The sequence below is a fragment of the Eutrigla gurnardus genome, assembly GCF_963514095.1.
Source record: "Eutrigla gurnardus genome assembly, chromosome: 10".
Taxonomy (NCBI): Eukaryota; Metazoa; Chordata; class Actinopteri; order Perciformes; family Triglidae; genus Eutrigla; species Eutrigla gurnardus.
Window position 1 is genome coordinate 13,967,718 of NC_139924.1, and position 19,097 is coordinate 13,986,814.

A 19,097-nucleotide genomic window follows, 5' to 3' on the forward strand; every position below is an offset into this window, starting at 1 on the left:
ATGTACAGTACGACAAAATGCTCAAAACGGACTTCTCTGAAGTTACTCAAATTTCCAGACGATAGGTGCAGCCCAGGCGTTAATGGTGGTGACGATCGACATCTATAAAGGGCTTTTCTCCGCGTGCTTCTTTCGCTTACGGCCATACCACCCTGAACACGCCCGATCTCGTCTGATCTCGGAAGCTAAGCAGGGTAGGGCCTGGTCAGTACTTGGATGGGAGACCGCCTGGGAATACCAGGTGCTGTAAGCCTTTTCATTTATCTCGACGAACAGCAGAAGGCGCTGCCGCTACCCCACAGCGACATCGGATGAATATACTGAAAAGTTATGTTCTTCAGCACTGTACTTTTCACATGTGAGAAAAGATCAAGTTTCCTGGCGATAAGTGCCCCCAGGCTTTAATGGTGGTGACGATCGACATCTATAAAGGGCTTTTCTCCGCGTGCTTCTTTAGCTTACGGCCATACCACCCTGAACACGCCCGATCTCGTCTGATCTCGGAAGCTAAGCAGGGTAGGGCCTGGTCAGTACTTGGATGGGAGACCGCCTGGGAATACCAGGTGCTGTAAGCTTTTTCATTTATCTCGACGAACAGCAGAAGGCGCTGCCGCTCCCCCACAGCGACATCGGATGAATATACTGAAAAGTTATGTTCTTCAGCACTGTACTTTTCACATGTGAGAAAAGATCAAGTTTCCTGGCGATAAATGCCCCCAGGCTTTAATGGTGGTGACAATCGACATCTATAAAGGGCTTTTCTCCGCATCTTTCTTTGGCTTACGGCCATACCACCCTGAACAACGAATCCATTGAAACCATGGATAGGATTTGATGGAAACGCTACTCCTTTCGTAACTGTAGCTTATTGGGCGGAAGCACATCACGTGACCAGAAGTCGCATTCACTCGCATAACGTTCTTCCACAAAAGAGTGCGATGTTATATTTATTTTTGGTATCGTATAGTCATGTCATGCCAAACTCAGCGTTTTGAATTCGTCAGCATATATTTTTGAAGGTTTTTTCGCTTGTAGAAATGAGTGTTTGTTTGTTTGCACCGTGAGTGAGAGTAACTGTGCCGTGGATCATAGAGTTACCGCGGACCAATTGGGGGCATCGCTTCTCGGCCTTTTGGCTAAGATCAAGTGTAGTATCTGTTCTTATCAGTTTAATATCTGATACGTCCCCTACCCGGGGACCATATATTAAATTGATTTTTGGAATAGGGAGATGGAATAGGGGCTTGCTCCGTCCACTCCACGCATCGACCTGGTATTGCAGTACCTCCAGGAGCGGTGCACCCCCTCTACTTGTCAAAAATGAAAATAAAGGTGACATAGATAATATTGCTTTAATTGATGTTGTCGACATCTGTGTTTGTATATCAAGTATATTATCAAGAGCTGTGTGGCTGAGAAGAAGAATGGGGACATTTAAAGTCCTTGATGTACAGTACGACAAAATGCTCAAAACGGACTTCTCTGAAGTTACTCAAATTTCCAGACGATAGGTGCAGCCCAGGCGTTAATGGTGGTGACGATCGACATCTATAAAGGGCTTTTCTCCGCGTGCTTCTTTCGCTTACGGCCATACCACCCTGAACACGCCCGATCTCGTCTGATCTCGGAAGCTAAGCAGGGTAGGGCCTGGTCAGTACTTGGATGGGAGACCGCCTGGGAATACCAGGTGCTGTAAGCCTTCTCATTTATCTCGACGAACAGCAGAAGGCGCTGCCGCTACCCCACAGCGACATCGGATGAATATACTGAAAAGTTATGTTCTTCAGCACTGTACTTTTCACATGTGAGAAAAGATCAAGTTTCCTGGCGATAAGTGCCCCCAGGCTTTAATGGTGGTGACGATCGACATCTATAAAGGGCTTTTCTCCGCGTGCTTCTTTAGCTTACGGCCATACCACCCTGAACACGCCCGATCTCGTCTGATCTCGGAAGCTAAGCAGGGTAGGGCCTGGTCAGTACTTGGATGGGAGACCGCCTGGGAATACCAGGTGCTGTAAGCTTTTTCATTTATCTCGACGAACAGCAGAAGGCGCTGCCGCTCCCCCACAGCGACATCGGATGAATATACTGAAAAGTTATGTTCTTCAGCACTGTACTTTTCACATGTGAGAAAAGATCAAGTTTCCTGGCGATAAATGCCCCCAGGCTTTAATGGTGGTGACAATCGACATCTATAAAGGGCTTTTCTCCGCATCTTTCTTTGGCTTACGGCCATACCACCCTGAACACGCCCAGAGTTCAGAGTTGTGTGAGTGCGCAGGTGCGAGTGAGAGAGCAATCAGGTGAGAGTGTGAGAGCAATTGTTTGCAGCGTGTGTTTGTTGAGTGAAGCTCACGGACTTCGGTTTTTCGTTTCTCATCTTTCCTTTTGTTTAATCCTTCTTTACATTATATGCATTTTAAGTTTATCCGTGTATTTTGATTTATAGTTTGTGAAAATACCCCCCGGCAGTGTTTAGCACTGGTCGGGGGAGGTTGTTTAAGTTCTCCTTTTGTAAATACCCGGACGGACATCATGGCAACGAAAAACGGAAAAGGCAAATTGACGACGATAAAAAGCAACACGAATCTGTTTTTGGCTGCACCTGCTCTCTCCTTGGTGCGTCCTGCAAAGGGCGCATGGAGGAGAGAGGAGGCTCAAGGAATGTTTGATGTGAAGATTGATAGAACAGGGAGAATGACGAATGAAATCGAGTCTGTGAGTGAGAGTGATTGTGCGAATGAGGGTGAATGGGAAACGGCGAGGGGGAGAAACCGTGCGAATGCGCCAAGGCAGCAGAGTACGAGGAGCAGGCCGACTTCCGGGTTGGCGAGCGGCTCTACCGGAGCAGCTGGAGCTGCGCCACCGAGGGAGACGGGCACACGGGCTGGGGACGCCAGAGCAGCGGAGTCCACGGCTGCTCGAGCGGGCACGGCGGAACTCGCGACGCCGACGGCGGCAAATGCTGCGGGAAGGAGCGCGTCCTCCGCTCCGGGAGTGATGAGACCGGCGGCGGCAGAAGCGGCGACGGGGGCTGCAATGGCAGTGAACGCAGCTGTCAAACCAGCGGCCGCAACCATCCAAGCAGGACGAGTCGGAGCAGTGGCGGCGGCCACGAGCGTGGCCGGCAGGTTGGGAACGGCTGGATCTGCGGCCAAGGCAGCGGGACGAGCGGGACCCACGGGGCCGGGAAAGCCGGTGCAGGAGGCGGTGGTGGTTTCAGCGGGACGAGCGGGAGCTACAGGACCTGAGAAGCTGGCCCAGGCGGCGGCGGATTCGGCGGGACGAGCGGGAGCCACGAGGCCAGGGAAACCAGCGCAGGCGGGGGCGGCCTTGGCGGACCCGGGGATGACAACCGGGAGGACGGCAGCGGACGCGGCGGGACGTGCGGAGGCTCCGGCGTCGGCGTCAGTGGCGGCGGAGGCAGGGAGGGAGAGGGAGAAGGCGGCTGCTCTGCTAGCAGCGAGGAGAGCCGGCGCGGCCGGAGCGGCAGCTGGAGCCGGGACTGATCCATCCGTAAGACCGGCGGTCCAGCAGGCGTACGAGAAGGAGCTCACAGCGCTCCTGGAGCTCCAGGGAACGATCCCCATCTCCGCTATGGAACTGATGAGGGCGGTGAGGGGCCTGTGCGGAGGTCTGGTGGCCTGCCGTGCCACAGGGCCCCGCTCCTACGAGGTAACTATGTCTCACATTAAAGGCAAAGAAAGATTGCTGGACGGGTTTAAAATTGGCGAGACGGTGGTGCTTGCCAAAGGGTTATGCAATGATGAACTGGTGGTGTCCTTTTTAAGCCTGCCTGCTTATATCCTAGACGAGGAAATAGTCGCTAAATTAGAGAGCTGGGGGGTGGAAGCCGTCTCCCCGATCAGAAGAAGGATGTGGCCGGGGACTAACGTAGCTGATGGCACCAGATTTTTGAAAGTCAAATTTAATGACAAAGTACAGAGCCTGCCGTACTCGGCCCGCTTTGAAACGGCTGTAGGGCCCGAACACTTTCGGGTGATACACGACCGACAGACAAAGGTCTGCAGGATGTGCCTGCAGCCAGGCCACATATTGAGAGAGTGTCCGGAGTTTTATTGTCACAAGTGCGGAGTCCAGGGGCACTACGCGAGGGAGTGTGGGGCTAAGAGGGGGGTAGAAGAGGAGAAATGTTTATTATGCATGAACTTAAAATCCAGGTGCTCCTGTAAAGGAAGCGAGGAGGAGGAGGAGGAGGAGGGAGACGCAGGCTCCTCGGCGGAGCTCCTCTCAGAGGGGGGGGAGAGCGGCAGTGGGGACAGTGAGGAGGAAATGGAGCAGGAGGCAGGAAGGGCAGGTGTGGCCGTGAGGGCTGACCTAGCCCGAGCTGGACCCCAAGAGGGGGCGGGAGTCTGGCAGCAGGACCCGAGCAGGGGGGCGGGTGTGGCCGTGAGGGCTGACCTAGCCCGGGCTGAGCCCCCGGAACAGGAAGCTGGGCTGGAAGGACTGAGCCAGGTGGAGCGCTTTGGCCCTGACCGGGGCAGTCTGGAGGCGGCCGACGGAGGCAGTAAGACTGGGGGCGGCCCCCGTCTCGATGGAGATGATGAGCTGCCCTCGGCACAGGTGCCCGTACGGAAGGGGGGCTCAGCCAGTGAGGGTCCACTGCATGGGGGGTTTCAGGGAGGGGTCCCTGTCGTCCCCCAGACGCCGCTCGGGGCCAGCTCAGACACTGACATGGACCTGGACATGGTCAAGCAGGTCAGGAAGGGAAGGAAAAACAAAAGGCGAAAAACTAAAGAACAAAGCGTATGTCCCTCTCTAGATCACCTCCCATGGCCTCCCTCGTGTCTTTAAACGCCCGTGGGCTCCGCACTTGGGCAAAGATCCAGGCAGTTCTGGCAACAACACCCAAAACAGGCATTTTGTGTTTACAGGAGACCTGGTGGGATGCCGAGGTAGCAAGCAAGGTGCAGAGCTTATGGGGGGGCAGCATGGCACACAACAATGGGGGTCCAAAGTCGGGGGGCGTGGCCGTGCTAGTCGGGGAGGCGGCTGGGGCAAGTTGGAGAGAAGTTCACTCGGATGGAGTAGGAAGAGTTTTAATCATAGACGTTGTAACCAAGCACTGGAAAGGAAGGCTGATTAATATCTACGCTCCCAATGAGGAGGGGGAACGAAAGGCTCTTTTCCGGGGCCTAGGAAAATGGGTAACGCCAAGCACAATGATAATTGGGGATTTCAATTGCATACAAACCTTGAATGATGTGGGGGGGAGGGAAAAACTGAAAGGTGATATCAGCAGGCAGGCTTTGCAGGACTTATGCGAAAAGGGCAACCTCATTGATGTCTGGCGGATTCTGAACCCGTCTTGCAAAAGGTACAGCAGGGTCCAGATGGTGCAGGGCCGCTGTTGCCGCTCCCGCATAGACCTCCTGCTGGCTTCCGGGGGGCTGCTGCGCAGGATCGGGGAAGTCCGTCTAGAGCCGTGTGCCTGGAGTGACCACCTGTTCCTGCGCTGCGGCCTCGCGGGGCCGGGGGAGGTGCGGGGTGGGGGCACGTGGTGCCTCAACACTGGGCTCCTGCAGGAACGCGGTTTTCTTAAAAAAATAAAGAACATGTTAATTTACTTTATACACGAATGCAATGATGAGGGGGGGGTGCTGGGAAGGTGGGTGGGGTTCAAGAGCAGGATCAAAAAGGCAGCTATAAATTATAGTAAACACCACAGGTGGTTGCAGGGTATGGAAAAGGCAAAGCTACTTGAGCAATTAAATCAGCTTACCGAGAACATAGACGCGGCCACAGAGGAGGAGCTGGTCACCCTAGGCGCCGTAAGGGCCCAGCTAGTCAGCCTTCAGAGGAGGGAAAGCGCAGCAGCAGCTCTGAGGGCCAAGGTCACGGACCTCGAGCAGGGGGAAAAGTACTCAGCCTACTTTTTGGGGCTGGAAAAGCACAGGCAGGAGAGGCAGCTTATCACGGAGCTCAGAGACCAGCAAGGTAAATCAGTGACAGACAGAGATCAAATTGAGGAGGTGAGTGAAACCTTTTACAAGGAATTGTTCAGCGGGGAGGGTGTGGTTATGGGGGGGGGGGGGGGGGAGCGAGACTTTATTAAAGGGAGTAGCGGGCAGGCTGAGTAGAGACGAGAGCGCCCTACTAGAGGGCCGCATTTCTGCTGACGAGGTCGTCAGGGCCATAAACGGCCTAGCCAGGGGCAAAAGCCCGGGCGAGGACGGCCTCTCGGCAGAACTGTACACCACTTGCATCGATCTAGTGGCCCCACTATTATGCCAACTGTTCAATGAAATGACAGATAGGGGGGAGGTGCCGGAGGGGTTTGCAGATGGAGTAATCACATTACTTTTTAAAAAAGGAGACAGAAAGGACATAAAAAACTACAGGCCCATCAGCCTACTTAACGTGGACTATAAGATCTTCTCAAAAATCTTAACTAACAGGGTGAAAGAGGTGGCCGGGGATGCCGTGACAAGCCTGCAGGCATACGGCATCCCCGGCAGAGATATAGCGGACCTAATATTGACGGTCCAGGGAGCAGTGAGAGGTATAGAGGGGGATGGGGGATATCTCCTAAGCCTAGACCTGGAGAAGGCCTTTGACAGGATCAGTCATACCTTCATGTTTAACACGCTAAAAGCAATGGGGTTCGGTCCTAGCCTGAGAAGCATGGTGGGCTTATTGTACAGGGGAGCGCGCTCCAAGCTTAAGCTTAATGGGAGACTAACAGGCAGTTTCGCGATCAAGCAGTCGGTTAGGCAGGGCTGCCCCCTGTCACCGCTGCTGTTCGCCTTAGTACTAGAGACCCTGGTGGCTGCCATCAGCACGGACGGCCGGCTGCCAGGGTCGCGAGTGGCGCCGGGGTCGGGGATGGTGACTGTCGTCCCATTTGCGGATGACGTCACCATCTTCGCCTCGGCGCCGCAGGAAATAGATATAATACTGAGTCATGTGGCAAACTTTGAAAAAGCCTCAGGGGCGAAACTAAACGTGGGAAAAACAAGCATTTTAGGGGTAGACAGGGGAGGGACAGACAAATGGGGTTTTAATGTGGTCGATAAACGGTTAAAAATATTAGGCATTGTGGTGGGCATAGGAGGGGACGAAACCACTAAAAGTAACTGGGATGGGGTCATTAGTCGGGTGAGAAACACCATTAATCGGTGGAGGCCTCGCGGCTTGAGTCTGAGAGGAAAGGTAATAGTCTGGAACGCTTTAGTAGCTTCCGCTCTATTGCATGTTTTGGGTACCTGCGAGCTGCCACAGTGGGCACTAAAAGCATTGAATGATGCACTCTCCTCGTTTCTGTGGGGAGGAAAGGGAAATTCGATTGCTCGACAGGTGTTAATCTGTACTAAACGGGAGGGGGGTTTAGGACTAATTGACATCAGTGCAAAAAGAGACGCACTAAGGCTAAAACTGATTAAACGTTTTTTGGATCCGGCTAGGCAGTGCCCCTGGGAGGGGGCGGTGGCGGGCTGGCTGGCTCAGTACGGGGAGGGAGACGTGTACAATTTGTGCACCCTCCCTCCCAGAACGGCCGGCGGCCAGCTGCCGCTCTTCTTTCGGGAGGCACTAGTGGCATGGGGCAAATTGCTGCCCCGCCTCGTGCCCCAGGAAGTGAACAGAAGCAGTGTCAGCCTGCTGCCTTTCCTCCAGACTCCCTTCCTCCAGCACGGAGGGAGGCCGCTGTCCTGCGCACCGTTGCGGGCGGCGGGGGTCGTGAGGATAGGTCAGGTGGTGAACAGGGAGGGATTCTTTCACTACTCCAAAGTCATCGAGGCACTAAAGAGAGGGAGGGTTAAGTATAGACCGGGGCACATTAGAGCCACGGGTGATAGGTTAGATAGGATTTTGCCAGAGTCCTGGAGGAGAGCTCTCTGTGAGAGGGGGCCGGTGCGGGAGCCCCGGCTGGGATTCCTCCTGTGCCATAACACCTCACAATCCCCCCTGACGGAGGTCTCCACCAAAACCCTCTACCGCATCCTGGTGTCCGGGCTGGGGAGGCGGCCGTCCTCCGAGGCAGCTTGGAGGGGGCTCTTCCCCGGCTCGGAGGTAAAAGAAATATGGTCAAACATAAATGTCCCACATATCCCCCACCTCTGCTTCGACCTGGACTACCGAATCAGGCACAGGAGGGTCTACACCGGGGTCGTCCTGCACCAGGTCCACAGAGAGCTCTTCTCCAGGACCTGTGCTGTGTGTGGGATCATGGACGAGGATTTGTCGCATATGTTTGTACACTGCCCGGAACTGTTGTCTTTTCATTGTTTTCTGTTGAACATTTTGCGCACCCACTGCCACCTCACTCAGAATGCACTCACACCCTGGACCCTGCTCTTCGGACTGAAGCACAAACACGCACTCACAAACACACTGTTGGCACTGGCAAGGCAGGCCACTTGGACAAGAAGAAACATTGCACTACACGAGCACAAGCATACATCCGTCACACGCATTTGGAAAACAATCACACAATCTCATCTCCGGACCCTGCACCACGGCCAGCTTTTGGACTCACTGGTGGCGGGAAATTCCTTTTGCACTATTAACGAGTTGGGTGATTTGTGTTTTAATTTTGAAAGTAAGTGAGGGGATTAATTAAGTGTCGGGGTTGTGGGTAAATGTATGTGTGTTTTGCTTAGTTTGTTCGTTCCCATTATTTGTTTTTATTTCCAGGCCTTGTGTTTTTTCAGTTCTACTTTGCAGTTCCACACATTTTTAGTTTCCTGTCATGTCCAGTTCTGTTTATTTTTGATTGCTTTTCTCATTTGATTGTTTTGTCTTGTGTGTGATTTTAAAGAAACATTAAATGTATAAAGATATATTTTCATAATAAAAGATAAAAAAAAAAAAACAACGAATCCATTGAAACCATGGATAGGATTTGATGGAAACGCTACTCCTTTCGTAACTGTAGCTTATTGGGCGGAAGCACATCACGTGACCAGAAGTCGCATTCACTCGCATAACGTTCTTCCACAAAAGAGTGCGATGTTATATTTATTTTTGGTATCGTATAGTCATGTCATGCCAAACTCAGCGTTTTGAATTCGTCAGCATATATTTTTGAAGGTTTTTTCGCTTGTAGAAATGAGTGTTTGTTTGTTTGCACCGTGAGTGAGAGTAACTGTGCCGTGGATCATAGAGTTACCGCGGACCAATTGGGGGCATCGCTTCTCGGCCTTTTGGCTAAGATCAAGTGTAGTATCTGTTCTTATCAGTTTAATATCTGATACGTCCCCTACCCGGGGACCATATATTAAATTGATTTTTGGAATAGGGAGATGGAATAGGGGCTTGCTCCGTCCACTCCACGCATCGACCTGGTATTGCAGTACCTCCAGGAGCGGTGCACCCCCTCTACTTGTCAAAAATGAAAATAAAGGTGACATAGATAATATTGCTTTAATTGATGTTGTCGACATCTGTGTTTGTATATCAAGTATATTATCAAGAGCTGTGTGGCTGAGAAGAAGAATGGGGACATTTAAAGTCCTTGATGTACAGTACGACAAAATGCTCAAAACGGACTTCTCTGAAGTTACTCAAATTTCCAGACGATAGGTGCAGCCCAGGCGTTAATGGTGGTGACGATCGACATCTATAAAGGGCTTTTCTCCGCGTGCTTCTTTCGCTTACGGCCATACCACCCTGAACACGCCCGATCTCGTCTGATCTCGGAAGCTAAGCAGGGTAGGGCCTGGTCAGTACTTGGATGGGAGACCGCCTGGGAATACCAGGTGCTGTAAGCCTTTTCATTTATCTCGACGAACAGCAGAAGGCGCTGCCGCTACCCCACAGCGACATCGGATGAATATACTGAAAAGTTATGTTCTTCAGCACTGTACTTTTCACATGTGAGAAAAGATCAAGTTTCCTGGCGATAAGTGCCCCCAGGCTTTAATGGTGGTGACGATCGACATCTATAAAGGGCTTTTCTCCGCGTGCTTCTTTAGCTTACGGCCATACCACCCTGAACACGCCCGATCTCGTCTGATCTCGGAAGCTAAGCAGGGTAGGGCCTGGTCAGTACTTGGATGGGAGACCGCCTGGGAATACCAGGTGCTGTAAGCTTTTTCATTTATCTCGACGAACAGCAGAAGGCGCTGCCGCTCCCCCACAGCGACATCGGATGAATATACTGAAAAGTTATGTTCTTCAGCACTGTACTTTTCACATGTGAGAAAAGATCAAGTTTCCTGGCGATAAATGCCCCCAGGCTTTAATGGTGGTGACAATCGACATCTATAAAGGGCTTTTCTCCGCATCTTTCTTTGGCTTACGGCCATACCACCCTGAACAACGAATCCATTGAAACCATGGATAGGATTTGATGGAAACGCTACTCCTTTCGTAACTGTAGCTTATTGGGCGGAAGCACATCACGTGACCAGAAGTCGCATTCACTCGCATAACGTTCTTCCACAAAAGAGTGCGATGTTATATTTATTTTTGGTATCGTATAGTCATGTCATGCCAAACTCAGCGTTTTGAATTCGTCAGCATATATTTTTGAAGGTTTTTTCGCTTGTAGAAATGAGTGTTTGTTTGTTTGCACCGTGAGTGAGAGTAACTGTGCCGTGGATCATAGAGTTACCGCGGACCAATTGGGGGCATCGCTTCTCGGCCTTTTGGCTAAGATCAAGTGTAGTATCTGTTCTTATCAGTTTAATATCTGATACGTCCCCTACCCGGGGACCATATATTAAATTGATTTTTGGAATAGGGAGATGGAATAGGGGCTTGCTCCGTCCACTCCACGCATCGACCTGGTATTGCAGTACCTCCAGGAGCGGTGCACCCCCTCTACTTGTCAAAAATGAAAATAAAGGTGACATAGATAATATTGCTTTAATTGATGTTGTCGACATCTGTGTTTGTATATCAAGTATATTATCAAGAGCTGTGTGGCTGAGAAGAAGAATGGGGACATTTAAAGTCCTTGATGTACAGTACGACAAAATGCTCAAAACGGACTTCTCTGAAGTTACTCAAATTTCCAGACGATAGGTGCAGCCCAGGCGTTAATGGTGGTGACGATCGACATCTATAAAGGGCTTTTCTCCGCGTGCTTCTTTCGCTTACGGCCATACCACCCTGAACACGCCCGATCTCGTCTGATCTCGGAAGCTAAGCAGGGTAGGGCCTGTTCAGTACTTGGATGGGAGACCGCCTGGGAATACCAGGTGCTGTAAGCCTTTTCATTTATCTCGACGAACAGCAGAAGGCGCTGCCGCTACCCCACAGCGACATCGGATGAATATACTGAAAAGTTATGTTCTTCAGCACTGTACTTTTCACATGTGAGAAAAGATCAAGTTTCCTGGCGATAAGTGCCCCCAGGCTTTAATGGTGGTGACGATCGACATCTATAAAGGGCTTTTCTCCGCGTGCTTCTTTAGCTTACGGCCATACCACCCTGAACACGCCCGATCTCGTCTGATCTCGGAAGCTAAGCAGGGTAGGGCCTGGTCAGTACTTGGATGGGAGACCGCCTGGGAATACCAGGTGCTGTAAGCTTTTTCATTTATCTCGACGAACAGCAGAAGGCGCTGCCGCTCCCCCACAGCGACATCGGATGAATATACTGAAAAGTTATGTTCTTCAGCACTGTACTTTTCACATGTGAGAAAAGATCAAGTTTCCTGGCGATAAATGCCCCCAGGCTTTAATGGTGGTGACAATCGACATCTATAAAGGGCTTTTCTCCGCATCTTTCTTTGGCTTACGGCCATACCACCCTGAACAACGAATCCATTGAAACCATGGATAGGATTTGATGGAAACGCTACTCCTTTCGTAACTGTAGCTTATTGGGCGGAAGCACATCACGTGACCAGAAGTCGCATTCACTCGCATAACGTTCTTCCACAAAAGAGTGCGATGTTATATTTATTTTTGGTATCGTATAGTCATGTCATGCCAAACTCAGCGTTTTGAATTCGTCAGCATATATTTTTGAAGGTTTTTTCGCTTGTAGAAATGAGTGTTTGTTTGTTTGCACCGTGAGTGAGAGTAACTGTGCCGTGGATCATAGAGTTACCGCGGACCAATTGGGGGCATCGCTTCTCGGCCTTTTGGCTAAGATCAAGTGTAGTATCTGTTCTTATCAGTTTAATATCTGATACGTCCCCTACCCGGGGACCATATATTAAATTGATTTTTGGAATAGGGAGATGGAATAGGGGCTTGCTCCGTCCACTCCACGCATCGACCTGGTATTGCAGTACCTCCAGGAGCGGTGCACCCCCTCTACTTGTCAAAAATGAAAATAAAGGTGACATAGATAATATTGCTTTAATTGATGTTGTCGACATCTGTGTTTGTATATCAAGTATATTATCAAGAGCTGTGTGGCTGAGAAGAAGAATGGGGACATTTAAAGTCCTTGATGTACAGTACGACAAAATGCTCAAAACGGACTTCTCTGAAGTTACTCAAATTTCCAGACGATAGGTGCAGCCCAGGCGTTAATGGTGGTGACGATCGACATCTATAAAGGGCTTTTCTCCGCGTGCTTCTTTCGCTTACGGCCATACCACCCTGAACACGCCCGATCTCGTCTGATCTCGGAAGCTAAGCAGGGTAGGGCCTGGTCAGTACTTGGATGGGAGACCGCCTGGGAATACCAGGTGCTGTAAGCCTTTTCATTTATCTCGACGAACAGCAGAAGGCGCTGCCGCTACCCCACAGCGACATCGGATGAATATACTGAAAAGTTATGTTCTTCAGCACTGTACTTTTCACATGTGAGAAAAGATCAAGTTTCCTGGCGATAAGTGCCCCCAGGCTTTAATGGTGGTGACGATCGACATCTATAAAGGGCTTTTCTCCGCGTGCTTCTTTAGCTTACGGCCATACCACCCTGAACACGCCCGATCTCGTCTGATCTCGGAAGCTAAGCAGGGTAGGGCCTGGTCAGTACTTGGATGGGAGACGGCCTGGGAATGGCTCATGACCCCCCCAAGTCCCTATCCCTCAACCCTGGGATCGATTAAAAATGATCGAAACGGATGGCGCCATCTGGTGGTGATTGTCCTGAAATGTTATTTACAGAAATGGTCATGTACAAGGCCTAGTTTATTGAAATCCACTGCTAAATGTTATTTGCATTATTTGCATAGTTTGAGTTGATTTATATATTAAGTTAGAAAAGTGTACAATTATTACATTTTTGGCCTGAACTATAAAGGGGAAACTGATCATACAAACAATAACATTTCTAAATGCTTGCACCTCCTGTTATGATGTGTGACATGAGATCTGCCCCATCCAGCACAGTGGGGATGTATTCACAACTCTGGTAGCAGGGGAGAAGACACAAGGACTTCTTATTGCTTTGGTGTGTTTTTTCTTTCCACTATCCCACCCCTTGTGAAACCCAAGCATACAGAGACTCCAAATACGTTTACAACTTTTATTTTTCACCCAGAATGTGTTTCATTTAAAAGGCAATGCATATAAAACACAAGTAAACAAGATCTGTTTAGTTTAAAGCTTGCTCACCACGACAAGGTACAGATCTACGAGCGAGAACACGAGACAACACGAGAGACAAACAGACAAACACACACAAACAAGCCTCTTTCTCTCTCCTACAGATGGCACAGGAACAGTGGCATCACAGAGGTAAGTTATTCACACACACACACACACACACACACACACACAACTCCGCATCCACGACACTCTTAAAGTGTTCAAAGTTGTCATACACCACATTGTCGAAGCCAGAGGTGGTGGACTTCCTAGTGGATGGACAGTAGGTAAATATTTTCTGCATGCTTCCAGCCACTTTGTCCTTGGAAGGGGTGTACCTCTTCCGCTGCAGGAGGGACAAAGCTCTGGCTGCAGGATGGCCCACGAAAGAGGACGGAGGGGGCCTGTGGCTGTGCGGGGAGGACCAGCAGTATGGGTGCTGTCTTCACAGGGGGTGGACGCAGCAGGGGGCCTCGGCTGGAGGTGGGTAGGCTCAAGAGGCCTCGGCAGAATGGGGGTGAGCGCAGCAGGCTTCCGCTGGGTGGAAGACGACAACGCAGAGGGCTGAACGGGCCGGTTCGCGGGAGTCACAGGCTCTGACTCATCAACAAATAATCTGGAAATATAAAATACACATGTGATCAGTATTGATATGACGTGTGTGCTCTTTGCTTTCCACAGCCAACAGGTGAAACAAAGTGCTCATGACAACTTACCTCCGCTTCTCACCATGTCTCTTTCCAGCCTCGTGATGGATGTGCTGGCAGGCGACTGTCCTCGGTCACCTGTGCCACCTGAGCATACCTCATCCAGCCAAACTTTGTCTTCTGGGCTGCTCTGGTCTCAGGAGAGTCCGCCCCAAGACACCGACCGAACAAGGTGTAGCCCCACCTTGACTCATGTCATCATTGTTTAAGTGTCTGCTTTAACTACTGTACCTTTCTGCACGTAGTAGTCCCTGGCAGTGAAGCTGGTGGACTGGCACATGGCGTACTCCACACCAAGGAGCTCCTCCTCGTCGGGGTGCTCGTACGCTTCGGGTATGGCATCGGTGCAGCAAAGTTGGGCTCCAGGACGTGCTTCTTGCCGAAGAGAACCACGGCCTGCTGGTTAATGCGCTGGAGTGCCGCGGGTCCAAGCAAGACGTCTGCTGGCCTTGACCACCAGCGACACGGAGCGATGCCATGCGGTGGTTCCACTGCACGGCAAAAGACACCAAGTATACCTGAAACACACATTTCCATTTGACTGTTATTGTGTAATGCTTACAAGTGATGACTGAAGCTGTGAAATAAAATGTATCATTGAAGCGATTATTGACACTTTTCTTTTTAAATTATACCATATGAATATGTGTCTGCAATAAAGCTTATATATATATATATATATATATATATATATATATATATATATATATATATATATATATATATATATATATAATTATTATTATTTCAACGACCCTTGGGTGAATATAGTCATGCCATACACCGTTGGAAAGCTTAGATTGCCACGATTAAAACGAGACCACGAGTAATATGGTTGCTCACAGACAAAACGGCGTTAGGTTGACTAAAGTCCTCTCCTCTCCTCTCCTATTGTTGATCGTTACACAACACACATTAATCAGCTTATTATTTCAACGATATATATATATATATAGTCATGCCATACACCGTTGGAAAGCTTAGATTGCCACGATTAAAACGAGACCACGAGTAATATGGTTGCTCAGGGACAAAACGGCGTTAGGTTGACTAAAGTCTACACAGCAGCTAAAAACATACCTTCAACGTCTTCCCTTTATACACAACGACCTACAAACTCGATACAGCTTAATACATACATTAAAAATGTCTAATTATTAACTAGCAAAGGCAAAGGATGAAGAGGATAACATTTACCTGAGTGAATCCTCCGTTGAAAGTAGCGCTTCACCGATCCCTGATCGTCAATAGGCTATTTATGAGTCGTGAATAAATTAGCGGATGTATTCCGATCCTCGCTCAATAATTGGTCTGTTGAGCGCTGAACTCTGCTCAACCATTGGCTGATCGCTGCTCAACTCTGCTCAACATAGCTCAACCATTGGCTGATCGCTGCTCAACTCTGCTCAACATAGCTCAACCATTGGCTGATCGCTGCTCAACTCTGCTCAACATAGCTCAACCATTGGCTGATCGCTGCTCAACTCTGCTCAACATAGCTCAACCATTGGCTGATCGCTGCTCAACTCTGCTCAACCATTGGTCGGCTGACGGGAGCTTAGGGACTTGGCTGAGAAAGTGCCTGGGAATACCAGGTGCTGTAAGCTTTTTCATTTATCTCGACGAACAGCAGAAGGCGCTGCCGCTACCCCACAGCGACATCGGATGAATATACTGAAAAGTTATGTTCTTCAGCACTGTACTTTTCACATGTGAGAAAAGATCAAGTTTCCTGGCGATAAGTGCCCCCAGGCTTTAATGGTGGTGACGATCGACATCTATAAAGGGCTTTTCTCCGCGTGCTTCTTTAGCTTACGGCCATACCACCCTGAACACGCCCAGAGTTCAGAGTTGTGTGAGTGCGCAGGTGCGAGTGAGAGAGCAATCAGGTGCGAGTGAGAGAACAATCAGGTGAGAGTGTGAGAGCAATTGTTTGCAGCGTGTGTTTGTTGAGTGAAGCTCACGGACTTCGGTTTTTCATTTCTCATCTTTCCTTTTGTTTAATCCTTCTTTACATTATATGCATTTTAAGTTTATCCGTGTATTTTGATTTATAGTTTGTGAAAATACCCCCCGGCAGTGTTTAGCACTGGTCGGGGGAGGTTGTTTAAGTTCTCCTTTTGTAAATACCCGGACGGACATCATGGCAACGAAAAACGGAAAAGGCAAATTGACAACGATAAAAAGCAACACGAATCTGTTTTTGGCTGCACCTGCTCTCTCCTTGGTGCGTCCTGCAAAGGGCGCATGGAGGAGAGAGGAGGCTCAAGGAATGTTTGATGTGAAGATTGATAGAACAGGGAGAATGACGAATGAAATCGAGTCTGTGAGTGAGAGTGATTGTGCGAATGAGGGTGAATGGGAAACGGCGAGGGGGAGAAACCGTGCGATGCGCCAAGGCAGCAGAGTACGAGGAGCAGGCCGACTTCCGGGTTGGCGAGCGGCTCTACCGGAGCAGCCGGAGCTGCGCCACCGAGGGAGACGGGCACACGGGCTGGGGACGCCAGAGCAGCGGAGTCCACGGCTGCTCGAGCGGGCACGGCGGAACTCGCGACGCCGACGGCGGCAAATGCTGCGGGAGGGAGCGCGTCCTCCGCTCCGGGAGTGATGAGACCGGCGGCGGCAGAAGCGGCGACGGGGGCTGCAATGGCAGTGAACGCAGCTGTCAAACCAGCGGCCGCAACCATCCAAGCAGGACGAGTCGGAGCAGTGGCGGCGGCCGCGAACGTGGCCGGCAGGTTGGGAACGGCTGGATCTGCGGCCAAGGCAGCGGGACGAGCGGGACCCACGGGGCCGGGAAAGCCGGTGCAGGAGGCGGTGGTGGTTTCAGCGGGACGAGCGGGAGCTACAGGACCTGAGAAGCTGGCCCAGGCGGCGGCGGATTCGGCGGGACGAGCGGGAGCCACGAGGCCAGGGAAACCAGCGCAGGCGGGGGCGGCCTTGGCGGACCCGGGGATGACAACCGGGAGGACGGCAGCGGACGCGGCGGGACGTGCGGAGGCTCCGGCGTCGGCGTCAGTGGCGGCGGAGGCAGGGAGGGAGAGGGAGAAGGCGGCTGCTCTGCTAGCAGCGAGGAGAGCCGGCGCGGCCGGAGCGGCAGCTGGAGCCGGGACTGATCCATCCGTAAGACCGGCGGTCCAGCAGGCGTACGAGAAGGAGCTCACTGCGCTCCTGGAGCTCCAGGGAACGATCCCCATCTCCGCTATGGAACTGATGAGGGCGGTGAGGGGCCTGTGCGGAGGTCTGGTGGCCTGCCGTGCCACAGGGCCCCGCTCCTACGAGGTAACTATGTCTCACATTAAAGGCAAAGAAAGATTGCTGGACGGGTTTAAAATTGGCGAGACGGTGGTGCTTGCCAAAGGGTTATGCAATGATGAACTGGTGGTGTCCTTTTTAAGCCTGCCTGCTTATATCCTAGACGAGGAAATAGTCGCTAAATTAGAGAGCTGGGGGGTGGAAGCCGTCTCCCCGATCAGAAGAAGGATGTGGCCGGGGACTAACGTAGCTGATGGCACCAGATTTTTGAAAGTCAAATTTAATGACAAAGTACAGAGCCTGCCGTACTCGGCCCGCTTTGAAACGGCTGTAGGGCCCGAACACTTTCGGGTGATACACGACCGACAGACAAAGGTCTGCAGGATGTGCCTGCAGCCAGGCCACATATTGAGAGAGTGTCCGGAGTTTTATTGTCACAAGTGCGGAGTCCAGGGGCACTACGCGAGGGAGTGTGGGGCTAAGAGGGGGGTAGAAGAGGAGAAATGTTTATTATGCATGAACTTAAAATCCAGGTGCTCCTGTAAAGGAAGCGAGGAGGAGGAGGAGGAAGAGGAGGAGGAGGGAGATGCAGGCTCCTCAGCGGAGCTCCTCTCAGAGGAGGAGGAGAGTGGCAGTGGGGACAGTGAGGAGGAAATGGAACAGGAAGCAGGAAGGGCAGGTGTGGCCGTGAGGGCTGACCTAGCCCGAGCTGGACCCCAAGAGGGGGCGGGAATCTGGCAGCAGGACCCGAGCAGGGGGGCGGGTGTGGCCGTGAGGGCTGACCTAGCCCGGGCTGAGCCCCCGGAACAGGAAGCTGGGCTGGAAGGACTGAGCCAGGTGGAGCTCTTTGGCCCTGACCGGGGCAGTCTGGGGGCGGCCCCCGTCTCGATGGAGATGATGTGCTGCCCTCGGCACAGGTGCCCGTACGGAAGGGGGGCTCAGCCAGTGAGGGTCCACTGCACGGGGGGTGGCAGGGAGGGGTCCCTGACGTCCCCCAGACGCCGCTCGGGGCCAGCTCAGACACTGACATGGACCTGGACATGGTCAAGCAGGTCAGGAAGGGAAGGAAAAACAAAAGGCGAAAAACTAAAGAGCAAAGCGCATGTCCCTCTCTAGATCACCTCCCATGGCCTCCCTCGTGTCTTTAAACGCCCGTGGGCTCCGCACTTGGGCAAAGATCCAGGCAGTTCTGGCAACAACACCCAAAACAGGTATTTTGTGTTTACAGGAGACCTGGTGGGATGCCGAGGTAGCAAGCAAGGTGCAGAGCTTATGGGGGGGCAGCATGGCACACAACAATGGGGGTCCAAAGTCGGGGGGCGTGGCCGTGCTAGTCGGGGAGGCGGCTGGGGCAAGTTGGAGAGAAGTTCACTCGGATGGAGTAGGAAGAGTTTTAATCATAGACGTTGTAACCAAGCACTGGAAAGGAAGGCTGATTAATATCTACGCTCCCAATGAGGAGGGGGAACGAAAGGCTCTTTTCCGGGGCCTAGGAAAATGGGTAACGCCAAGCACAATGATAATTGGGGATTTCAATTGCATACAAACCTTGAATGATGTGGGGGGGAGGGAAAAACTGAAAGGTGATATCAGCAGGCAGGCTTTGCAGGACTTGTGCGAAAAGGGCAACCTCATTGATGTCTGGCGGATTCTGAACCCGTCTTGCAAAAGGTACAG